Source organism: Glycine max, chromosome 19 (assembly GCF_000004515.6).
Source record: "Glycine max cultivar Williams 82 chromosome 19, Glycine_max_v4.0, whole genome shotgun sequence".
In the NCBI taxonomy this organism is placed as follows: domain Eukaryota; kingdom Viridiplantae; phylum Streptophyta; class Magnoliopsida; order Fabales; family Fabaceae; genus Glycine; species Glycine max.
Genome location: NC_038255.2, coordinates 2,724,477 through 2,740,579, shown reverse-complemented (window position 1 = coordinate 2,740,579; position 16,103 = coordinate 2,724,477).

The window sequence follows — 16,103 nt, the reverse complement described above, 5'->3', positions numbered from 1 at the left end:
GTAATCGATTACTAGAGAGTAAATATCATACTTTTGAAATTTTAAAAAGCTCTTTGGAAAATGTCCTTTGGCCAAACCTTTTGGATCATCAAGTAAAGAATGTTGTCTAAGACTCTAAGGACTAATTTCATCATTTATCATGAATTTTTGAGTTCTTGACTTGGATTGAACTTGAGAAGTGCTTGTCTTATGGCTTCATCAAAACTTCATATTAAGTATGCTTCTACATAATAGATTTCTTAACATGGAATATTATATTTTTCCTGAAGAACAGATTTCATAATGTGTTATAAAAAAAATAAATGTTCAGTTGAACTGATTTCATAAAGTGTGTTCTTTTTTTCATATCAACGTTAAGAAATTAATTTATGGAGAATCAATTTCTTAACGTGAACAATTATATTTTTCCTGGATAATAGATTTCATAATGTGTGTTGTAAAAAAAAAATAAATGCCAGTTGAACCAATTTCATAAAGTGTGTTTTTTTTCTTTTCATATCAATGTTATGAAATCGGTTCCCAGGAAAAGAATTCATATTGCGGTTTTTATTTATTTATTTTTTAAATAGATTGATTTTAAAATATAGTTATTTTGTATTATATTTTTTTTCACATATTTTGTTTTATAATTCATATTACAATTATTGAATATATTTATTTTAAAATAATTTAGTAAAATGAAACAAAGTTGATTTAAAAGAAAGTGTTGTTAAAAAACAATTTTAAGATGATACTTCTACTACATAATTTTGATTTTTATAGATTATAGTTTGTTTTACATGGATTTTTTTTCTTCTTAATGTTTATGAGTCTATTGTCCAATATAATGAAAATTAGACTTGTATAAAAACATTAGTATAAAATAGATCTTTGAATAGATTAATAGACCAAATTTAACTTTTAAATAGATTAAATCAAACCTAAAAAAAAATCTATAACAGATAATAGACCAAACACAATCCTTACATTTCATTCCATACTTATGAACACATTTAATTTTTTTTACACATTTCTTTTCTTATCATATCATAAATCCTATCAAACTTATATATTTTATTTTATATTAAAATTTTAATTTAATTTTATTTTTGTTAGAAAATTAAATGAGCAAAAGAAGATAAAAATGTAGCAACAAGTTGAATTGAACTTAAATATTTAAATTTGAAACAGTACAACAAATTTTTTTAAATAGAAGGAATATGACATAAATTCAACGTTGTTGGCTTGAGCCTACACCATGTGGACAATTTTTCTTTGAATGGCTTGGGATGTGACACAAGAAACATCACCTTGGTTGATCCGGTTCTCAAATATCCATTTCGGTGTGGATATGAGAGGAGACAGAATGACCCTTAGAATATCTTTCATCTAGACTATTCATGAAATCTCCACCGGGCTGATTCTTTCTTGGGTTTATTGTCTCCTAGACCAAGAATCGTGTGTAGCATCGATTGAACTTAAGAATATTGTGAGTATTTGCCTTTCTCTGTGCGTCTTCGATGGTCTTGTTTAGTACTTGCATATAAACTTGGCTAGATGCAAGCATTGCTGCAGCTGCTCTCCCTCTTTTGTTGAACAATGCATTACACCTAGGTATGTTGATTTTACTAGCACACCTATTGGTAGATTTCTTGAGTACCAAATTAATTGACTCAGAAAGATTGGTGGTCATGTGCTCCCATCGTCAGCCACCATGCCATGGAAAGTCCATTTTTCTCGTGAAATCTCATTGAGCCAATTAATTGCTTGATCAATATCTACTTCCTCTCTCAGAATGTTGTAGTGGTGATTGAATGTAGGTTTTATCCTTGCATATGTTGAGTAGTTATAAACATATAATTTCAATATTCTAAATAATGCAAATGAAGTGATATTTAATATGAAGAGAAAGAAGTTTGACACTCACCCATATTGATAATTAGTTTTTTGATGGCATTGTTCTTATACCTCATCATGTAATTTTGTGCAATGTGTCGAATGCATAAAACATGCACAAAATTCTGTGTCATCCATCCATTATCACGTCTTGAGTAGACACTTTTTATTGACTCGTGTCTGTTTGAAATCAAACGTAGACCATGTTGTGGGGTGGCATGCCTTTTTAAATTTTGCAGGAAGAAGAGCAATGCTTTCACTGATTCACTCTCGACAACAACAAAGACTATTGGAGGGATTTTATTGTTTCCATCTTGTGAAATTTCCACTAGGAGGGTCCTCTTGTACTTACCGTACAATTATGTTCCATCGACCTAAACCATGAGCTTGCAATATTGAAACCCATTGATACACAGTCTGAAACTCTAAAAAAGATGATAGAACATCACAAAACCCTCTACTGCTTGACTTTCTTGTGGTGGCATTGGCAGTGTTTCCTTCCCCGCGACCATACCAGGAAGAAATTGCTGCTTAACTTGCAATAATCTCGGTAAATCGTGATACAATCTTTCCCAGTTGGTGTAGATGTTTTCAATAGCTTTTTGCTTTCCCAACCATGCTTTGCAGTGCATGGTGGTGTATCCTTCAGTGCTTTTGATGTGTGCTATCAAGGGTAGCAATGAAGTTCATGGATCATTTTCAATCAAGTTGTGGATGCTTTTACTGATGAGAAAATATGAAAACTTTGCATGATCTTATGAGATTTATGGATTTGAACATGTATGGGGTTTGTAGAGCTTTCTTATTTTCCACTGCTTACTTTCAAGGATGTATGATGTCTTGCACCTCCAAGCACAACTATCATCATTACAAATGACAATTAGCTTTGTTGGGTTCGGTAGTTGTGTCTTGTAGTTAGCTCTTTTGCTCACATGATACTACAGCAAAGCATGTTGTACTTTTTGTTTTGTTAGAAAGCACATCCCTTCAAAGAGAGTCCCCACCGGATTAAAAATCTATGAAAAGTACATTCTTCAAAGTTTTGCATGTGTGGTGGTATGTAGTATGGTGGTACAATTGTTATTGGTGAAACAGGCACAACTTTTTCCTCATCATCTTCCTCTTAGGGTTGATTGTGTAGAACATCATCTTCGTCCTCACTAAAGGAATCAAGTTCTTTGTTAGGTAAGACAAACTCTATTGTAAACTCAAGCTCATTTGGTTGGGTTGATGAGGTAGGCTCTATTGGAGGGATACTCAAATACGGGTGAGGTTGATCCTTAATAGCATCAAATTCTTGTGAGTTTAAAAAATTGGTGGAAAATGGTGCAGAAAGAAGTTGGGTAAAAGAATATGTGTTTGGCTCAAATAAATTTTGTTACAATTCACATCATTGAAGTATCTCACTTTGGCGAATAACAAAAATCATACCTTTGATGTCTTCATCATCAACAAGTTGCACTGTTGTAATCTTGAGCATTCCACGCCCCATTACTTATGGGTATCGGAATGAAATATCGAATACTTGGTCCAATGGTTGAAGACAGAGCCTTTCATGGATTTTTCTTTTCAAGGCTTCAAGTGTCAAACCTTACTTTGTTTGAAAGAATAATGGCTGAGGGCATTGAAATGTATCCCCTTCATCTGTTTTGAATATTTGACCATTGTAGTGCACTAACCATTTGATAGATGAGGAACACATGTTGTGTTATAGAGAAAGAAATATGATAGAGGGTTTGTGTTTTCGAAGTTGGAAGAAAGTAATAGAGCAAGAAAGTGCTATGCGAATGTATTAAACGAAGGTGAATATGACTTCTATATATTGGGGTCAAGGTTAAAGGTTTATAACCTAGGGTTAGGGTTTGAAGCATTGGATTACCTGACATGAATAAATGAGGTTTTGAAGCATTGAATTTCCTGATTTGAATAAATGACGATCTAAAGCATTGGAACCTATGCACGTGAGAAAAAGAAGAAAAGAAGAAAGATCAGAGAAAAGAAGTTCTCTTTTATCTTAAGTGTATGGTCTAGGGTCAGATTTAAGGGTTTATGACCTAAGGTTAGGGCTAGGGTGACTTTTAGTGTCAATGTATTAGTTAGTATACTAGGGTTAGGGTTTGTGTGGTAGACATATGGGTTGAGGTTGAGAATTAGAGAAAAAACAAGAAAAAATTACTAAGACTTGAAGATGTCAATCCATGGGGGTAACTTTTGGCACTTAGATTGTTAATAGTATCAATTGTTTTTGTTAAAGTAATCTCTCATTCCTATAGTTTTCATATCAATAAGAGCCATTAAGACAGCTTTTGGGTCTCTATTTGTCCCTCAAATGCATTAACAAAGTGGCCAAAAACAAGAAAAAATTACTAAGACTTGAAGATTTCAATTCATGAGGACAACTTTTGGTAGTTATATTGTTATTAGTATCAACTTTTTGGTTAAAATATTGTTTCATTACAATATTTTTCATGTCAATGAAGTCATTAAGATAACTTTTAGGTCTCAATTCAACCCTCAAACACATTAAGAAAGTGGTCGAAAACAAGAAAAATTACTAAGACTTAAAAGATTTCAATCCATGAGGGCAACTTTTGGCACTTAGGTTGTTATTAGTATCAGTTGTTTTGGTTAAAATAATATTTTATTCCCATAGTTTTCGTGTCAATTAAGCCACTAAGAAAACTTTTGGGTCTTAATTCGGTCCTCAAACGCATTAGCAAAGTGGCCAAAAACAAAATTGTTTTACCAAGACTTGAAGATTTAAATCCATGAGGGCAACTTTTGACACTTATATTGTTATTTGTATCAGTTGATTTGGTTAAAATAATGTTTCATTCACATAGTTTTTATGTCAATGAAGCCATTAAGATAACTTTCAAATCTCTATTTGACTCTCAAACGCATTAACGAAGTGGCCAAAAACAAGAAAAAAATGCCAACACTTCAAGATTTCAATCTATACTTCAAACTTTTGGCATTAAAACACACATGATGATAACTCAAAAATACAACAATTGAAAAACACACATGATGACTACGAATCATTAAATAATAAAATAGCAATAAAATATAATGGGGTGGGGGGGGGGGGGTTCTTAAAACTCGATTCAAGGTTCATTGCTTCATCGAGGTATTTATAAAACCCCTCCAAATTCAAAGAGTTGGCAGAAATTGGTGGTGGATGCGCACATGTTTGTGTAGGTGTGTCTGCAGTGGTAGTATATGATGCAAGCTTGCTTGTGGAGCTTCTATAGAGGTTGGATCTTTGAGCTTCAATGAGGTCCTTTCAATGGTGATTTTCCACCATGGAGATGCAGTGAAAATTAAAGGAGAAGAGGAGAGAGGAGACACCATCCACTAGGGAATAAGCTATGAAAGAAGGAGCTTCACCACCAAGAATATGCCTTGGATAAGAAGCTTGAAGAGGATGGTTTAATGGAGGAAAAGAAAGAGAGAGAAAGAAAGAGAGAGGGGGGAGCACGGAATTGAAGGAAGAAAAAAGGGAGAGAAGTAAAACTTTGAAGTGTGTCTAACAAGACTTTCATTCATCAAAGTTACAACAAGTGTTACACATGCTTCTATTTATATACTAGATAGCTTCCTTGAGAAGCTTTCTTGAGAAAACTTCCTTGAGAAACTTCTTTGAGAAACTTCCTTGAGAAGCTAGATCTTAGCTACACACACCCCTCTAATAACTAAGTCCACCTCCTTGAGAAGCCTCCTTGAAAAGCTTCCTTGAGAAACTTCCTTGAGTAGATTCCTAAAAAAGCTAGAGCTTAGCTACACACACCTCTCTAATAGCTAAGCTCACCTCCTTGAGATGAGAAGCTAAAGCTTAGCTACACACCCCATATAATAGCTAAGCTCACCCCATGCCAAAAATACATGAAATTACAAAAAAAAAGTCCCTACTACAAAGACTATTCAAAATGCTGAAATACAAGGCTAAAACCCTATACAACTAGAATGACTAAAATACAAGGCCCAAAAGAAGGGAAAAATATTCTAATATTTACAAAGAAGAGTGGACCCAACCTTGGCCCATGGGCTCAAAAATCTACCCTAAGGTTCATGAGAACCCTAGGGCCTTCTTTAGCAGCTCTAGCCCAATCTTCTTGGAGCCTCTTGCTCATGGCTATGGTAACTGGTACCTTCCTAGAAAGGATTGCATCATCCCCTCCCCCTTGAACAAGATTTGATCTCAAATCTATTGGTTCCTCCTCCTCAATATCAGCTCTACCTGCAAAAGGAATTAAATCAGAAATATTAAAAGTGGTGTTGACTCCATACTCTTTTGGGAGGTCCAACCTATAGGCATTGTTATTGATCCTCTCCAAGACCTGAAAAGGTAAGCTTGAATTTACTTTTATTAAGGAATCTATCCTTCCTAAGATGGAGCCAAACCCAATCCCCCTTATTAAGAACTAGCTCCTTTCTTCCTCTATTGCCTTTAGTTGAATGCACCTTTGTTTGGTTCTCTATTTGGTTATTAATCCTCTCATGCAACTTCTTTACAAACTCTGACTTAGATTCCCTTTCTTTATGTATAAAAGAAGTGTCAAGTGGGAGGGGAATATGGTCTAAGGGTGTTAAGGGATTGAACCCATAGACAACCCCAAAAGGGGATTGCTTGGTGGTTCTATGAACCCCCCTTGTTGTAGGCAAATTCTACATAAGGAAGATACTCATCCCAAGACTTATGGTTGCCTTTCAGAAGAGCCCTTAAAAGGGTGGATAAAGACCTATTAACTACCTCTGTTTGCCCATCAGTTTGTGGATAACAAGTGGTAGAGAAAAGAAGCTTAGTTCCTAACTTAGCCCATAATGTTTTCCAAAAGTGGCTAAGGAACTTAGCATCTCTATCTGACACAATAGTCCTAGGCAAACCATGGAGTCTGACAACTTCCCTAAAAAAGAGTTTTGAGATGTGGGAAGCATCATCCATCTTGTGGCAAGGTATAAAGTGTGCCATCTTGCTAAACCTATCCACCACCACAAAGATAGAGTTTACACCTCTTTAGGTTCTAGGAAGCCTAAGGACAAAGTCCATACAAATGTCTACCCAAGGTGCAAATAGAATGGGTAAGGGTGTGTATAGCCCATGAGACAGCACCCTAGACTTGGCTTATAAACAAGCCACACACCTAGTGCAATGCTTATGGACATATTTCTTCATATGGGGCCAATAAAACTTTTCTTTGAGTAAGACAAGGGTCTTGTCTATCCCAAAGTGGCCCATGAGCCCACCCTCATGGCTCTCCTTCACAAGTAATTTCCTAATGGATCCTTGGAGTATGCAAAGCTTTCCCTCTTTGAACAAATACCCCTCAGCCAAATAGAATCCATCTTGGGCCTTTTTCCCACAACTCTCATAAATGGGAGAGAAATGTTCATCTAAAGCATAAAAGTCCCTAATGTTATCAAGTTCTAAAATTTGAGCTCATAGGGAGCAAAAAAATGTGTGTCTCCTAGAGAGGGCATCAACTACCACATTTGTTTTCCCCTTTTTGTATTTGATAACATATGGAAATTGTTGTAGGTACTCTACCCATTTTGCATGCCTTTTGTTTAACTTGCTTTGCCCTCTAATGTACTTAAGTGATTGATGATCACTATGAATGAAAAATTCCTTGGAAACAAGATAATGTTCCCAAGTTCGGAAGGCTCTTATTAAATCATAAAGCTCTTTATCATAGGTGGGGTAGTTGAGGGTGGCACCATGAAATTTTTCTCTAAAATAATCAATAGGGTGCCCACCTTGTAACAAGAAAGCTCTAACTCCCACTCCAGAGGCATCACATTCTAGCTCAAAATTTTTAGAAAAGTCAGGAAGAGCTAGAACAGGTGCCTAGTAAGCTTTTCTTTGAGCAAAGCAAAGGCTTGCTCTTGTTTTTCACCCCAGGTAAATGCCACATTCTTCTTCACCAGCTCATTGAGAGGTGAAGCAATTGTAGAGAAATTAGGAATGAATCTTCTATAGAAGCTTGCTAACCCATGGAAGCTCCTAATATCTCCCACACTTTTTGGGGTGGGCCATTCTTGGATGACCTTGATTTTCTCAGGGTAGCACAACAACATCCATTTCTCTAATTCTAGATTGTTGGGAAAAAGTGAGAATTATAAAAACTAATGACACTCAATGAAAAGATCTTAGATATTTCAGTTTTTGACAATTTTTTTGTCATCCCATTACTACTGGGAATGGCACAAAAGTTTGACATGGTCAAACAAATTAAAGCTTGGGGTAAAAATAACTTTTAGAGCTTACTCCTTTTTTTAGAGTAATTTAAATCATTATTAGTTAGGATTAATGTTCGTTTTCCCCTGCAGTTACTTTTTATCCAATTTTCAACAATTATATTCAAGGGAAATGAAACATCGAAAAACGCATTGAGTCGTCAAGTATTTAAAATTAAAACGGAGTGATCCGAGTATCAAACTCAGGGAACTTGCTTATTAGACATAGTTTTAATCATAAATAAGGCTTTGTTGGAATAACATTAATAATGGATGGTTAAAACAGAAATAAACTACTTCTATGGTAAAAACAATAAATGCAAGTAAGTAAAAGTTGACAGCAATAAGTAAAAAGCGTTGGGTCTTTCTAACAAACAAGCTGATGCATATGAAGATATTTCTCTAATCAATCATGCTTTGGTGTTCTATGCTGTAGCCTAAAATACTAAACCTCGATCCCTCGTAAGTTTAGACTAATTTAACCTAAGCTTCGTCTGCAGATCCCTCTTGTAAGACTAGACTTAACTTAAACAACATTATCGTAACAACATATTCAGAAAACCAAAACCCCAAGAATTCATCCCTGGTAATGTGGTTATTCAGTCTTGCTTCTATCAAGTTATAAGGCAACAGTACATTTCCCAATGCTAAAGTCACCTAATTGTACACACATATGAGTGATCAGACCAAGAGCATGCAGAAATTAAGCATTGAAAGAAGCATTGAACACATAAAACATAATTAATTAGATATTAAAGTAATTACATCAGCTGTTCCTTAGAAATCCCCAACAAGGATGTTTATTCAGCCATTACAGAAAAACCCTAATACAGATGAGATTGAGAGTACAAAATAATTGTTCCTTACACAAGAAGGGGAATCCCTCCTCCTCTTCTCAACACCTCACAATCACTCTACAGGTTAATAATCTCTCTCTAATTGAAGAACCCAAGGCTTCTCTGCACAGCTGCTCCTCTTTACTGCCTCTAGAGCACTATTCTCGAAGTCTGTGCCAAAATATGCAGCTCTGGTCTCTCACACTTGTACCCTAATTCTGCATAAGGCAGACTTTAAATAGGCTCTGAATCCGTGACGTTGCGCTTAGCGCCACCCTCACGCTTAGCGCAAGTTAGTGAATTTGGGCTTAGCGCTAGTCATGCACTGAGCCTGGCTAAAGACAACTATCGTGCTTAGCGCGTGACCTTGATATTTATGCTCTTCCAGATTCTACTGTCGCGCTAAGTGCGCTAAAGTTGCGCTTAGCATTGGATGCACGCTGAGCCCAAATGGTGAGCTGAGCGCAACTGCTCCTTTTAGCACCTCAAGATTTTAGCCTCTTTTGATATGAAATTGTGCAAATTCTATCATTAAATCACATGGGAGATACTCTAGAGACAACTATAACAATAAAACAAGATTTATTTACAAATCCCTACAAAATAACTATAAATTGGGGAAACTATACAAGTTTTAGAAAATGTTTTCTATACAAAAGTTAGTCGTATAAGACGACTAACAATTAACCATCAAAAGAAGTGATGTATATTGCTAGGCTAAGCTCCTTGGTTTTACACGTATTAAATAATTTCCTATAAACAATAATCAAATAATTAAATAGTTAAATAAATACGAGCTATGCATTTTCTTACCAATTAAGACTAAAAATTCAACAAGCTTACATAATATATTAAATTAAATTCGTTTTCTCTAGATACGTAATTGCTTATTGTGTAACTTTCTAAGATACTATTAGATCTGTAACTTCTGGTATTTAAAAGGGTTCGGTACAAGGAATTGTGCTCCTTGAAAGTGAGCAACTCAGTTTAAAGGAAAGCTAAAGTATAAGTTTTTCCGATCATTGATGTTAAAATCAGCAGTCAATGTCATCCTAATATTTAAATTTATTTTTTGTAACGTAAAGGTTCAAATGAGCAACTCATTTTTAACCATTAGATTATGAAAAAAAAAAATCATTCATGTTTTTTTTATTTAGTTTCTTTTTACTAGAGACAAGATAGTAATTATGGGTTATTATATTTCTCTCTCCTTTCTCTTCTCATACTAGTTTCTTTTCTGTGTTCTCTTAATCCTCATTCCAAACAACATTCTATCACAATATCGCTTAGAATCATGCCCGACCTAAACATAGCCCGCACCTTATGATCACTATATCTATAACATTTACATATATCACTTTATGTGTAATAATTACATTTTCTTTTTCCTTTCGTATTTTAGTTGATAAGGTTTGTGGAAGGTAGGATTGTACTATGCTAGTTTTAGAATGAGGATATAATCTTGATTTCATAGCAAAGTCAATGCATGTTATGTTTGGAAGTTTGCTAGAAAACGAAGCCTGTTATTGGATCCTCACAGGCCTGTCCATTTGAGTCTACATGGTGTGTGATTCAAGCCGTAAGAATTGTGATATTGATATATGGTGTTCCCCATCTCTTAGGGAGATAAAATTAAGAATTTAGCTGGTGTGACATGTGGTCAAGTCAGGTCAAATCGTTGACAAATGTGATTGTAGGTTGTTAGGGGTGAAGATGAAGGGAAGAAGAAAAGAGAATAAGGAAATGGAAATTAGTGGGAAAGGAAAGAGAGATTTTTTTCTTTAAAAAGATGATTAAACCCTAAATTACTATCATGTCCCTAATAAAAAAGTAACTAGAACAAAAAAACATGATTAGTTTTTTTTTTGTCTAAAAACTTTTAGTATGCGTAATGGCATATTGGATTTTTTTATCACTCGAGAATAGTTTAATCCAAAAAACTTAAATACTTGTCTTGATATTAAAAATATATAAATGGCCCACATTTTGCTCACTGGGTTGGTATCTACCACCTATGAATCATAACTTGAGAGAATGAAGTTGGTGTTGGATTGGGTATTATCAGTCAATTTTAGTGTGGTCCTTCAAATTAACGTGTTTTCATGAGCATCAATTGAGTCCTCTTTTGGTTTGAAAATTGGTTATGATATTTGTTTTATGCTATGTGATGTTTGAAGCCCCACGATGTGAGTTTTCATCATCATGCTTCTACCTGTAATTTTTTAAAATTTCATGTTTTAATAGGTTTGGATTGAAGAGTGGAAAGGGTAAGGGCATTTTGGGGGGAAAATTCAAAAAACATGTGCTAGCTAGTCACATGAGGCATTTTTTGATTAGATTAATCAAATTTTGGGGCATAGGGATGGATAGTGTAACATGATACGAACAATTAGACAGTTTTTTGTAGGTTCAAATAACAAAGGGGTATCATAAAGGGTGTGAGTGCAATTTGTTTTTTCAGATATTAAGACTACTTTTTTCCTTGAATGATCCGTTGGGCAGAAAAAGCATACTCATGCAAGCAATGGATTATATTTATTCCTTTATTTTTCACCTTCATTAATTTTTGTCATTGCTTGATAAATCTTAAAATTGTTGAATTGCTTATTTTTTTTGTGCCCAAGTACTTCCTCCCAATGTATGCTTGTGGTTGTAACTTTGGCATTGAACTTAATGCTTCAAGATCTTAATATACAAGTTTTAGTACAACTGTACATAGTAGGAAATAATAGGGATTAAATACAGCTATCATTTAGTGTTCCTCTATTGTGTTTAAACATTTTTTTAACTGAGTTCTCAAGAAAATTGTGAAAGCCTTTGCATCTAATTTATCATGGTACTCTCTTATCCGTGAAACTTCACTCTGAAGTTCTGGTGGAGAGGGAATCGTTTGCTTTCTTTGTGGACATTTTTTTTGAGAAGCTTCCTCCATTTTCCACTTACTATCAACTTGTTGGGCATGGTTTGGAGTTGATAATTGTGAAATTTGAATTAATTTGATAGTCAATTTTGGCTAATAATGATTGCAATTTCTTTACTTTACCATTGTTTTTAATGAAATAATAAAGAAATTGATATCCTTACAATTTTTTATTAGTAGAAGTTAAAATAAAAAGATTTCAAGTGCTTTGAAGGAAAATTGATGCAAAAACTTGAAGAAAATGTTAAAGATTGGGACAGCACGCTTAGTGCCCAAGACAAGCCCACGAAGAAAAATTTTGGAGGAAAAGTTTAAAATTGATGCAAGAAGGCCCATGAAGAAGCTCAAAGGCGCGCTTAGCACGAAATCCCACGTTAAGCACAAGTCGGGTGAAAATTAAGCTACCTTAGGCCTATAAAAAGAGTAGGAAGCAAAGGAGAAACACCAATCCCTACACACCTACAGACCGAGACATTAAGACTCAGCGTTCTCTAATGAATACATCCTAAGTTTGAGTATCTCAAATAAGGGAAATTCTCTATCTATGTCCATTATCCCCTTCTCTTCCTTTATCCATCCTTCTTCTTCTATCCACATTAGCCCCTAAAGTGTAAAACCTCTCATGTCAATGAAAGGCTAAAACTCCATTGTTGGGAGCCTGACATGCCAACTCTTGTAATGTAATTTTTTTCATATTATCTATTTAATGCAATCTTGTTTCTATTGCTCTTTTTTGTGCTTAATTATTTATTATGGTCTGGCCATCCATATAGTGGTTAAGGGATAATGCATTGAAAAATTATTATTTTCTAAAGAACTTAGAAAGGGTATTTAAATGAAATCATTACTAGAAATAGATTGATATTCGTTTAGTTTATTTCATGCATCTCTAATCTTAATGTGATTTATTATTTTTATCTTTGCAAAGAAATTTGGGAGAAAAGAATAAATAAATTAAGCTCTTCATGTGGGAAAACAAAGATAAAGTGTCTTTGTAGATATTGGTAGAAATAGAGATATCATAAGATAGAAAAAATCATTAAGATTGCATCACAAGTAGTTTTGGAATACTAGGCCCCAACATATTTGCATTTTGAATTATCTTCTTATCATCACCTTTATCTTTTATATTTTTTATCTTTTACTTTAAAATTTCTTATCTATCTTATATTCTATTTTTTCTCTTATCTCTTTAAGTTTCTATCTTATCTCCTAATCTTCTATTTTAATTTCTTATCCTTCTTATCTCTTTCTTTCTTTAAATTTTACATTTAAATTTCATATCTCTTGCTTGTAAATTGGTTTTGCATCAATCTAAGTACAAATAAAGTCCCTATGGATTAAACTCTCAGACTTTCGAGTACTTTACTCCTTGAGACAATTTGATGCACTTGTCAATGTGTTAATAGGAGCACGGTAAGAAGGAAAATTCACATCAAAATCATAAGGCACGCCATGGAAATCAAGCATTGAATCCTGGTAATCAAGTTCCATCTTTGGGGAATCTAGTGAAACATTATTCTTTTTAGCGAAGCAAATAAACATAGCGTTTAGCCCCCCCCCCCCCCCCCCCCCAAACGACTGTTCAACAAAAGTCCCAAAAGCATTTTGTCTTGGACAATAGACATATCAAAGTATCATAAAATCAACTTCAGTTTGCATGAGTTCAACCAGAAATTGTCGAGGGCTAAGCTTATTGAAACTAACCCCTCAGTTGTTCATCATAAGTCTCTAGACCTTGTTGACATTGTCACAAAACAAGCCAATGAACCGCAAAATAATACTTCTTCTAAGGTTATGGAAGCAATCAATGAGTGCATTGAAGTTGATCAAATTAACTTAGATGAAGTGCATGCTATCGTTGTTGCCACAAATTCAAATGTTTGACTCTCAATATATGTTTCTTTAAAGATTTATGAATATATTTAGTCCCCCCCCAATTTATCTTTTTTTTTTTGCTTTTCATCTGTGTAACTTTTTTTTCGTTTTAGTCCTTGCAAATTATCTTTGTTTTGTTTTTTGTACTTTAAGCAATTTAAAGACTGGTGGGAGTATATAATAATTAAATGTAATTGTGTTATGTTGTTTTTGTGTCTATTTCTAGTTATGTATTTTTAGTTTTTGAATTAGAATATTGTATTTTTAAGAGACAATGTAGTTTTTGTGATTTTATTTTTAAGATAGACTTTCTATACATTTACAAAGATGACTTTGCTAGATCATTTATATCTATAATTGATATACAAAATGACTTTAAACATCAATTACAAAATATATCTATAATGTATTAACTTTTTATATTGTCTAATTCTACATTTGTTCACAAAATTGATCTAGAATGTCAAAAACAACCAATGTTAATCTTTTTTCTACTATTTAACTGATGTTTATGAAGCTCATTCCATATATAATTATTATTATTGTTATTATTATTATTATTGAAAAATTTGTCATCAATAAAATAATGTATCAAGAAATTAAAAAGCAAGGTTGCATGGTAAATATTTTTCATGTCATTTAATGGGAATTGAGGCATGCATATTAACAATATTAATGATTTCACTATCATTAACCCTAGAGGGTATTATTGTAATTGCACTTAAATTTCCAAGAACATGAAATTTTTTTAACATAAAATGACATCATGTGGAAACTACTCATAACATAAGCATGTTCTTACATTGAAATAAAACTTAAAATATCATATAAGTTAATGAAGTTCATTTAGCGCCGGAGGGTGTACACAACATAAAAGAAAATACAAAAAATATAAACTAAGGTTAGAGCTTATATATATTTATTAGTTGTTGAGGTTTTAAATTTTTTGAGTATACTTGTTTATGCATTTAAGGTGTTAATCTTTCTAAAGAGTTTGTGTGGATATGTATATATAGATGTGTTTGAATACACATTGAAATTACATTCAATGTAAAAGTTTCAAATTTGTACAATCATGTTTAGTGCTTGAAAATGTGTGAAATCTAGTTCATCAAAGGTCAAAACGCCTATACAAATGTATGACTAAGGCTATGGTGCACAAGTTATGTAAGCTGTGTATGGAGCACAAAAAAATAATTGTCTTTAGATTGATCTCATTTCCATAGTATTATGGTGCACCCTTCAAACCTTATCACCACCACTCTTCTCCCCCGTTACCCTATTCCTAACCACCTTTCACCATGTTAGAGACGATTTTCGGCAACAATTCACCCTTTGCACCACAGTCTCTATAGCTCCTTAACCGTCACCGGTGGCTAGTCACCACCCACCAATGTCATCACCCACCAACCCTCATCCACTCCCCTATTCCCTTTCTTCCCCAAAATCCCTTCTCCATTCCAATGAATTGGATCTGAATGTAACAACAGGAAACCAGACTCGTCAGTAAATTTACATCATATGTTAATCAGAATGTCAATTTTCAAGAAAACGTAACTAGTAAATCACTTTATACAGTAACCCAGAATGTTAAATTAGAATTGACAATATTAAACCAAATTTTAGTTGTTCTAAAATCAACACACCATACTTTCACTTGTCGAATAACAAAGTTAGGGTCGATTTCTGTTGTCGTCATCTTCATCAATGTTGGAGTCGATGTTTTTCAATATCGTCATGAAAGGTTTGGTGACACTTCCTCCATCGGTGCTAGGCAGATCTGTGATCCCCAAATGTCATTGCCACCAACAACATCAATGGCTTTCGGTGATTGGAGGGGAATGGCAGTGCTTTTGGTGGTGGTAGGTGTTTTGCTTCATGGAGGCGGCAACAACTCCACGCATGGCATGGTCGATGTTGGAGAAGCTTGATTTGACATCCTCACAGGCCACGATGGTGGTGTAGACAAAGCCCGATGGGTGGGGAACAATGACAATGTAGCTAAGGAGAAGAAGACATTGTGGTAAGGTGTGAAGGGTGCACCATGATACTGTGAAGTGAAATCAATCCAAAGATTACTTTTTTGTGTGCACCATATATACACAACTTACATATCTTGTGCACGACGACCTTAGTCACAAACATATTATACTACATCACACTAACTATGTAAACTAGTGAATCATGTTCTAAAGTAATACATGCAATTTTTTTTAATGCAAATGTTAATAAGTGTCTTTATTAAAAGTATAAATGTACTTTTTTTTTATAATTTTCACGTTAAATATTTGTTATTTTAATTTTTTAAACATGGGTTAGCAAGATCCATTTCTTAATAATTATACGGAAAAATCTTG